The following is an 8,311-nucleotide window of genomic DNA, read 5'->3' on the forward strand; positions in this document are numbered from 1 at the left end:
GAGGGGAGAGAGAGATAGAGAGAGAGTAGGGGATGTGAGAGAGTACATGGTGGGAGAGAGAGTGGGAGAGAGAGAGGGAGAGAGAGAGGGGGATGGGAGTGTGTGTAAGAGAGAGAGTAGGGGATGAGAAAGAGTGTTAGGGTGTGAGAGAGTAAGGGTGGTAGAGAGAGAGTAGGGGATGGGAGAGAGTAGAGAGAGAGAGAGAGTAGGTAGTGGGAGAGGGAGTGGGAGAGGGAGAGAGAAGGGGGGATGGGAGTGTGTGTGAGAGATCTAGAGAGTAGGGGTTAGGAGAGGAGAGAGAGAGGGGGGATGAGAGTGTGTGGGTGTGTGAAAGAGAGAGAGTAGGGGATTGGGGAGAGAGAGTAGGTAGTGAGAGAGGGAGTGGGAGAGGGAGAGAGTGGGGGAATGGAAATGTGTAAGAGAGAGAGAGAGGGAGAGTAGGGGATGGGAGAAAATATGAGAGTGTGTGAGAGAGTAGGGGGTGGCAAAGAGAGTACGTGATGGGAGAGAGAGAGTGAGAGTAGGAGATGGGAGAGAGTGTGAGAGAGAGTAGGGGATGGGAGAGAGAGAGAGTAGGGGATGGAAGAGTGACTAGAGTAGAGAGGGAGAGAGAGAGATAGTAGGTGGTAAGAGAGGGAGTGGGAGAGGGAGAGAGAGAGGGGGGATGGGAGTGTGTGTGAGAGATCTAGAGAGTAGGGGATGGGAGAGGAGAGAGAGAGAGGGGAGATGGGAGTGTGTGTCTATGAAAGAGAGAGAGTAGGGGATGGGAGAGGGGAGAGGGAGAGAGAGTAGGGAATGAGGGAGAGAGAGTAGGCAGTGGGAGAGGGAGTGGGAGAGGGAGAGAGAGAGAGGGGGGAATGGAAATGTGTGTGAGTGAGTGAGCGAGAGAGAGAGAAAGAGAGAGAGAGAGAGAGTAGGGGATGGGAGAGAGTGTGAGAGTGTGAGAGAAAGTAGGGGGTGGCAGAGAGAGTATGGGATGGGAGAGAGAGAGAGTGGGATTAGGGGATGGGAGAGAGAGAGAGAGTGAGAGTAGGGGATAGGAGAGAGAGAGTAGAGAGGGGGAGAGAGTGAGAGAGAGATAGTAGGTAGTGGGAGAGGGAGTGGGAGAGGGAGGGAGAGAGAGGGGGGATGGGAGTGTGTGTGAGACATCTAGAGAGTAGGGGGTGGGAGAGGAGAGAGAGGGGGGATGGGAGTGTGTGTATGTGAAAGAGAGAGAGAGTAAGGGAAGGGAGAGGGGGGAGAGAGAGTAGCCCAAGAGAGAGAGAGAGTAGGTGGTGGGAGAGGAAGTGGGAGAGGGAGAGAGAGTAGGTGGTGGGAGAGGGAGAGAGATAGGGGGGATGGGAGTGTGTGTAAGTGAGAGAGTAGGGCATGGGAGAGAGTGTGCGAGAGTGAGAAAGTAGGGGTGGCATAGAGAGAGAATGGCATGAGAGAGAAAGAGTGAGAGTAGGGGATGAGAGAGAGAGAGAGAGAGAGAGAGAGAGAGAGAGAGAGTAGAGAGGGAGAGAGAGTGAGAGAGAGTTAGTAGGCAGTGGGAGAGGGGAGAGAGAGGGGGATGGTAGTGTGTGTGAGAGATCTAGAGAGTAGGGGATGGGAGAGGAGAGAGTGAGAGAGAGTAGGTGATGGGAGACCTAAGAGAGAGTGAGAGAGAGTAGGTGGTGGGAGAGGGAGTAGGAGAGGGATAGTGAGAGAGAGTAGGGGATGGGAGAGAGAGAGGGGGGGATGGGGGGGAGAGAGAGAGAGAGAGAGAGAGAGAGAGAGAGAGAGAGAGAGAGAGAGAGAGAGAGAGTAGCGGATGGGAGAGGAGAGAGGGTGAGAGAGAGTAGGTAGTGGGAGAGGGAGAGTGAGAGAGAGAGTAGGGGATGGGAGAGGGGAGAGAGAGTAGGGGGAGAGAGAGAGAGAGAGAGAGAGAGAGAGAGAGAGAGAGAGAGAGAGAGAGAGAGAGAGAGAGAGTAGCCTAAGAGAGAGAGGGGGGATGGGAGTGTGTGAGATAGAGAGAGTAGGGGATGGGAGAGAGGGTGAGAGAGAGTAGGAAGTGGGAGAGGGAGAGTGAGAGATAGTAGGGGATGGAAGAGGAGAGAGAGCAAGAGAGAGAGTAGGGGATGGGAGAGGGGAGAGAGAGAGAGAGAGTAGGGGATGGGAGAGGATAGAGAGTGAGAGAGTAGGGGATGAGAGAGAGTAGGCGATGGGAGAGAGAGAGTAAGAGAGAGAGAAGGGGATGGGAGAGGAGAGAGAGAATAGGGAATGGGGGATGGTGGGATAGGGAGAGATGTGTTTTGACATAGTGTGTACGCACTATAGTGTGTATGCACTTTATACTATGTACAAGCTACAGTGCGTACACACTTATGTGAAATCACCAAAAAATGGTCAAAAAGCAAGTTTGGGTCCCTTTTGATCCATATTCTTCTTTTTGTCTATTGTGCATTCTGTTGTTACAATAAAAAACACAGGTTTCAAGTTGTTGGAAGTTAACAAACACTATTTGAAAACTTTTTGAAGCTAGCAAACACCAAATTCAATGATTGGATTGGCTTTTTGAATATTCTTTCTATAGAAAAGGTTAGTGTAGTCCTTTTTAAATATTGTTTGTTGATATACAGAGACAAATTTGATTATAATTTGACATGTTGTTTAATATATAGTGAATTCATTGAAATTTGTATGTTTGAATAAATTGTTATTTGGAAATGGTTAAAAATTTGGCAAGTTGTTTCATATATATTGTGTATTCATTGAAATAATTGTAACTTTTATATGTATTTGAATGATTTGTAATTTACAAATTTTAAGTAATTTAGTTGTTTGAATAATTTGACATGTAGAAATCATCATGCCAAGGAAGAAACCAAAAACTCAAACAAATGAAGATAGCGAGAGAGATTTGGCAATTAAAAGAGATAAAATGAAACTACTACATAAACAAAGAAAATTGGAAAGCAATAATGAAGAATTGACTTTTAAAGAGGATCAAGAACCACCAATACAAAGAAATAAAGAGGAAGAATTGGAAATACAAAGAGAACGAATGAGATTGTTATGCTCAAGAAGACAATTGAATTGTGAATCTACACCATCTTCCAATGTTAGATTCATATCATCCTATCATGTTGAAGAGACACTTATTTGTAGATTTGATGATGTACACACTCCATCATGTCATGTTGAAGGCACAACATCATCATATCAAGTAGCTGATATTCCATCTTTTGCATCTTATTGCCAAGGCACATCATCTTTGGTTCAAGGTATGCAAAACACTCAACCTTATGTTGATGTTCAAAATGTTGAGGGAATTGAAGAGATTATAACACCTTCTAGATTTCATTTTAGAAGACCAAAATATTTGATTGATATTGATACTAACATTTTGAAATCAACACCTGACAAGATTAGCAAGCATACTTGTCAAAGAAAAAATAATCGTATGTGGAGATTATTCTTTGAAAAATTAAATATTACAGGTCAATGCCAATTATTTGTTGAAATGATGAGAAATTTCAAATTTAGGCCTATCATGAAGATTCTTGGGCTAATAATGATGGACAATTCAAATGAAAAAAATATTGTAAAGAATCTAATGAGTGCTTATGACAAAGTAGGTTCTAAATCATGCACCAAAGATAGTAATATCACAAGACGAGTACTTACATTGACAATAGTAAGTTCCCAAATGAAGAAAGCTCGACTCATGAGAAAGACAAGCAAACCATTGAAATTTGGTAGAGGTACCCTAAGGAGTGCAATGCTAAGGTGTGAGAGATTGGGAGATCCAACCAAAAATGAGTTATGGACATTTAGTAGTATACTACTGTGAAAGGATAAAGAAATTAGTGAAGCTTTGAAATCACTGATTGAATTTTTTTGGAAAAATAGCACATGTGTTTTCCATAATCAAAGAGATGTTTTAAGAAAGAGGATTGGTAGCCAAAATCATGACCCACATGCGAAACATTTTTTGGACTCAACTTAGACACAATTTTTGCAAAATTTATTGGTATGTATCCTCAAATTTGAATAAGTCAAAGATTTTTTGAGATGGGTAAACCTTTTTATGTGAAGATAAATCACACATGTACAACTTGTTATTGTAGGATACATATTGAATTTTTTAACCATTTTGATATTTTTACGCATATGTGTGTGTTTTAGCATTCTAAGTTTGTTTTGCAAGATTGTGACATAAGATCTTCAAGGGAATTCATATCCAACATTTTATGTGAAATAGGAGACAACCAACAATTTTACAAGACATTATGCTTGGATGGTACATGCTTATTTTGTGGTTATTTGCAACTTTTATCAACTTGTGAACATATGGATAGTACACGTGCAATTGGAAATGAAATAGTAGATTACGGAAAATTTAAAACAATGACATATGCTCTAAAAGATGGGAAATAGGGTAAAAGATGTGATTTGGTCATTGAAAAGATTCCAGTGTATGAGTTCATGAAAAGATTATGTACAAGTATGTAAGACATAGACATAGAGCTTGATGGTTGGATTTGCAATTCAAGTTGTGCAAGGATACGTTTCCATTAGATACCATTATTTCAGTTGTAGACTTCATAGAGAACTGCACACTACAACCAAAAAATGAAGTGCAAGAAAAGTATTATACTTCTCAATAGGTTTCCATATTTTTTCACATAACATTCATGCATTCACCTACAAATATAGAGGATGACAGGAAGATTTTGAGGGAGTACCATTTTTACATTAGTGATGATTGATCATATTCTACAGAGTTTGTACACGGTTGTTTTCAACTATTTTATGGAGATTTTGCTAACAGGGGCATAACATATCATTATAATGTTATTTGGTCAGACAATTGCGCATCTCAATTCAAGAATGCACACATGTTCTATTGGTTGAGTAGGATGCATAGGTTGTGCAGAATTCAATATATGTGAAATTTCATAGAGGCTAGTCATGGAAAAGAAGAGCATGATGGTGCAGGCACATGTATCAAAAGAGCCTTAGCTCGTGAAGAACTAAAGTACAAAGATGGAGCAATATTGATATATGCAAAATCTATCATCCAATGGTGTAACACTACAATGGGTCTAGGTAAGAAAGGTGAGTCTACGATTCATAGATTTTTTTGGTTGATAGATAATACTAACATTGCACCATATGAGGATTGTTGCACACTAATAGGATCCAGTGAGTTGCACTCTTTTAGAAGCTCTGATGCAGGTTCATGGAGTATCCACAAATTAAAAATGGCATGCTATTTTCCATCATGTGTAGAGGAAAATTGGGATGATTGTGAGTCAACTGAATGGGTGGACAAATGGGATATATGGGTTTTGGACCCAATTGACACCTATCGTCCCCCATAAGCACTGAAAATGGTAGAGATGGATTTGTCTATTGATTTTGACCACTTGTCTAATCTAGTGCAATGTGGTAATATATATATTTATATATCTTTGTAATTTCAATATGTAACTTTATAACTTTTACCTATGTATTTTCTGAATAAATGATTGCATTTGTACATTTGTCACTGTAGGCCATGTTTTTGTTGTTATTGCACCTAAAGAAAATCAAGAAGGGATAGATTATTATTTGTGTCATTGTGTCCAAGCCAAACAAAAATTGGATCACTTGGTTATAGATGGTGAAGGTGTAGAGTACCATATCGGTGTGGTGGTTGTAACCGGCACATGGCTTAGATGATATTCTATGAAGAACCCTAACTTGTGGTTATTCGAGGATTGGAAAATATAGAGGAAGATTCTTCTTATTCAAATATTGTTGTTGCATCAAATGTCCACTTCATAAAATATGGTGGAAAACCACATAATAAAATTCTTTGGAAAGTTCACGAGTTAGACCATGAGGCAATACTTGAGACATTAAAATGTAGAGTAAATCCAGTTGGTTCATTAGATTGAATAGGGATAGAGAGAGAGAGAGAGAGAGAGAGAGAGAGAGAGAGAGAGAGAGAGAGAGAGAGAGAGAGAGAGAGAGAGAGATCAATTGGATCCAAATACAATGTTGCAACCTCTCCCCCAAGATTGTCCACATGACAAAGTGGGTATTGTTATTATGTGTAAGTGATGAGATAAGTTTAAATCATAGATTTTATGTTTTGATTTGTTTAGAATCTAGATACATTATTTGAATTTATATTAGATTCTTTAATAGGACACATTTTCAGATTAGTCATTTGAATAAGTCAAAGTTTTGAATTTGTTGTTTAGATCAAAATGTAAAGAAAGAACATGAAAATTGTTAGAATGTGAATGCTTTGTGATGTAAAGTCATGATTGTGTGCATGTAACCAAAAACTTCAAACTAGAGAAAGCAAGGATAAAATGGAAGAAGTTTCCAAGACTCATCAAGCCATTTAGTAAGCCACTTGATCATTGTTAGAAGCTCAAACAAATAATTCTTTGCATTTGGAACATTGTTACCAATAATGATATTATGATTAACATGCTTTTATCTTTTATTTGTTTTGTCATCTGTAATTAATTTAGATAAACTCCAAAACAAATTTATATCCAAATCATAAACTTATAAAACCCATCTTATAAAATTTGTAGATGTTGTTTATTTGGAAGCGTTAATACCAAAGTGTATGATCTTTGGTTCACTCCTAGTCACAAGATTCAAGTTTTTAGCATATGTATGGGTTTTGGGGTCAAATCCTTTAAGGATGACCATAGGATGTTATGTTTGTTTGCTCTTAGTCTCAAGATTGCAAGGTTGTGATTGTGTGGAATAATCCACACCCTTAAGGATAATCATAGGTGGTTGATCAATGTTTAGGCTTTAGCTATAGGACATGGTGGTTGTGCAACTTATGTTCATGTAAAACTCAATATTCACAATTTTTACCTCTTGAAAAAACTTGTTTTTGTGGATGGAGCTATGTTATGTGCACAATTACCTAAAATGTTTATTTGCGATTATATCTTTGAGGATCTAGCTAGAGATGGGAAATTGATACAAGGATGGTGGTGATGATACTTGTTTCTTAACACAAAAGTTCTCAAACTAGGTTAGGCTATCCCTTTCAATTCTCTAAGTTTAGAGACAAGTTGAATGACCTATTCCTTGTGCCACTTTCACCTATTCTAGTTCTCTCTATCTACACCTTCACAAAATCACACAACAACCCCCTTACACCTCACCACACAACACCTAGATCACCTTGCACCTCTAGGATCTTTATCAACACCATCTCCCTATAATCTTCCAAAGGAATTAAGTCATTGCCAATACAGTGCCTTCACTATTTATAAGGTTCTAGACACCTTAGAGACTTCAAAACACCAATACAAACTAATCTGTCTCATAGCCTACATTGGAATGTAGGTTAAAACTCAAATCTCTTAAATCATCTACCAATACTAAAAGTAGATTCTAATACCTTTTAATACACTTTGTTTTTTTTCAATTCTAAAATCTGAGATTCTGACTTGCTTATTCAAGCATATAATTTGAAGACATGGGCCTATGCTATTAGGCATACAATCCTAACTCAAACTATGACTCTTAACAACCTCAATCAACTCTACCAAATGAACTTATATACTTCATTACCTCATTCAAGTCTTTCAAATTGTTGATGTTCAGCTCCCAATTATTGAGGAGATCTTTAAACTATCAAACCCTTGTATTGATGAGAATTTTATTGCTAATCACTATGGTTGGCTTCTGAGCTCCAATATCCTACCTTTCCTTCTCTTTCAAATTTTTCTTTAGTGTCTTATGAATAGAAGCAATCTCCTAACAAGTGTTTAAACCACACACCAACTTCTGCCACATTTTCTTTATTTTCAAATTGCTGATTCACTATTAATGTATGCAACAACAAGTAACTTGTTGATTTATGGGCATCTCCCTTACAAGGAACAATTTAAGGTGTTAATTTAGTAAGAGGACAAACTAGAACAACCATGGAATTATTAATACCTTCCACTATCTCCATGAATGAGAATATGCAATCATTATTACACCATATTCTGAAAAATTACAGAATTTACTATCCAAACAACAAGTAATTTATTCCTGGTAATAATATTTAATGATAACATATAAATGTTCTATCAACCATAGAAGTATTATGCTCTTCACCATAAATAGAAAAATTTAAAGATCATCATAACCAAAAATTCCTAAGAGATGATAGAAGGCCTATAATCTAAATGCCAATATAGCAGCAATATTACACCAAAATACTGATTTTCATTTCACAACTATATACAAAACACTTCATTTCTCTTCTCCACAAATTCTCTCCTTCACTCTATATCTCTCTCGATATGAGATTAAATTTATTTATAGCATA

This window comes from Cupressus sempervirens, chromosome 11 (assembly GCF_028749045.1).
Source record: "Cupressus sempervirens isolate cs-2001-9-10 chromosome 11, ASM2874904v1, whole genome shotgun sequence".
In the NCBI taxonomy this organism is placed as follows: domain Eukaryota; kingdom Viridiplantae; phylum Streptophyta; class Pinopsida; order Cupressales; family Cupressaceae; genus Cupressus; species Cupressus sempervirens.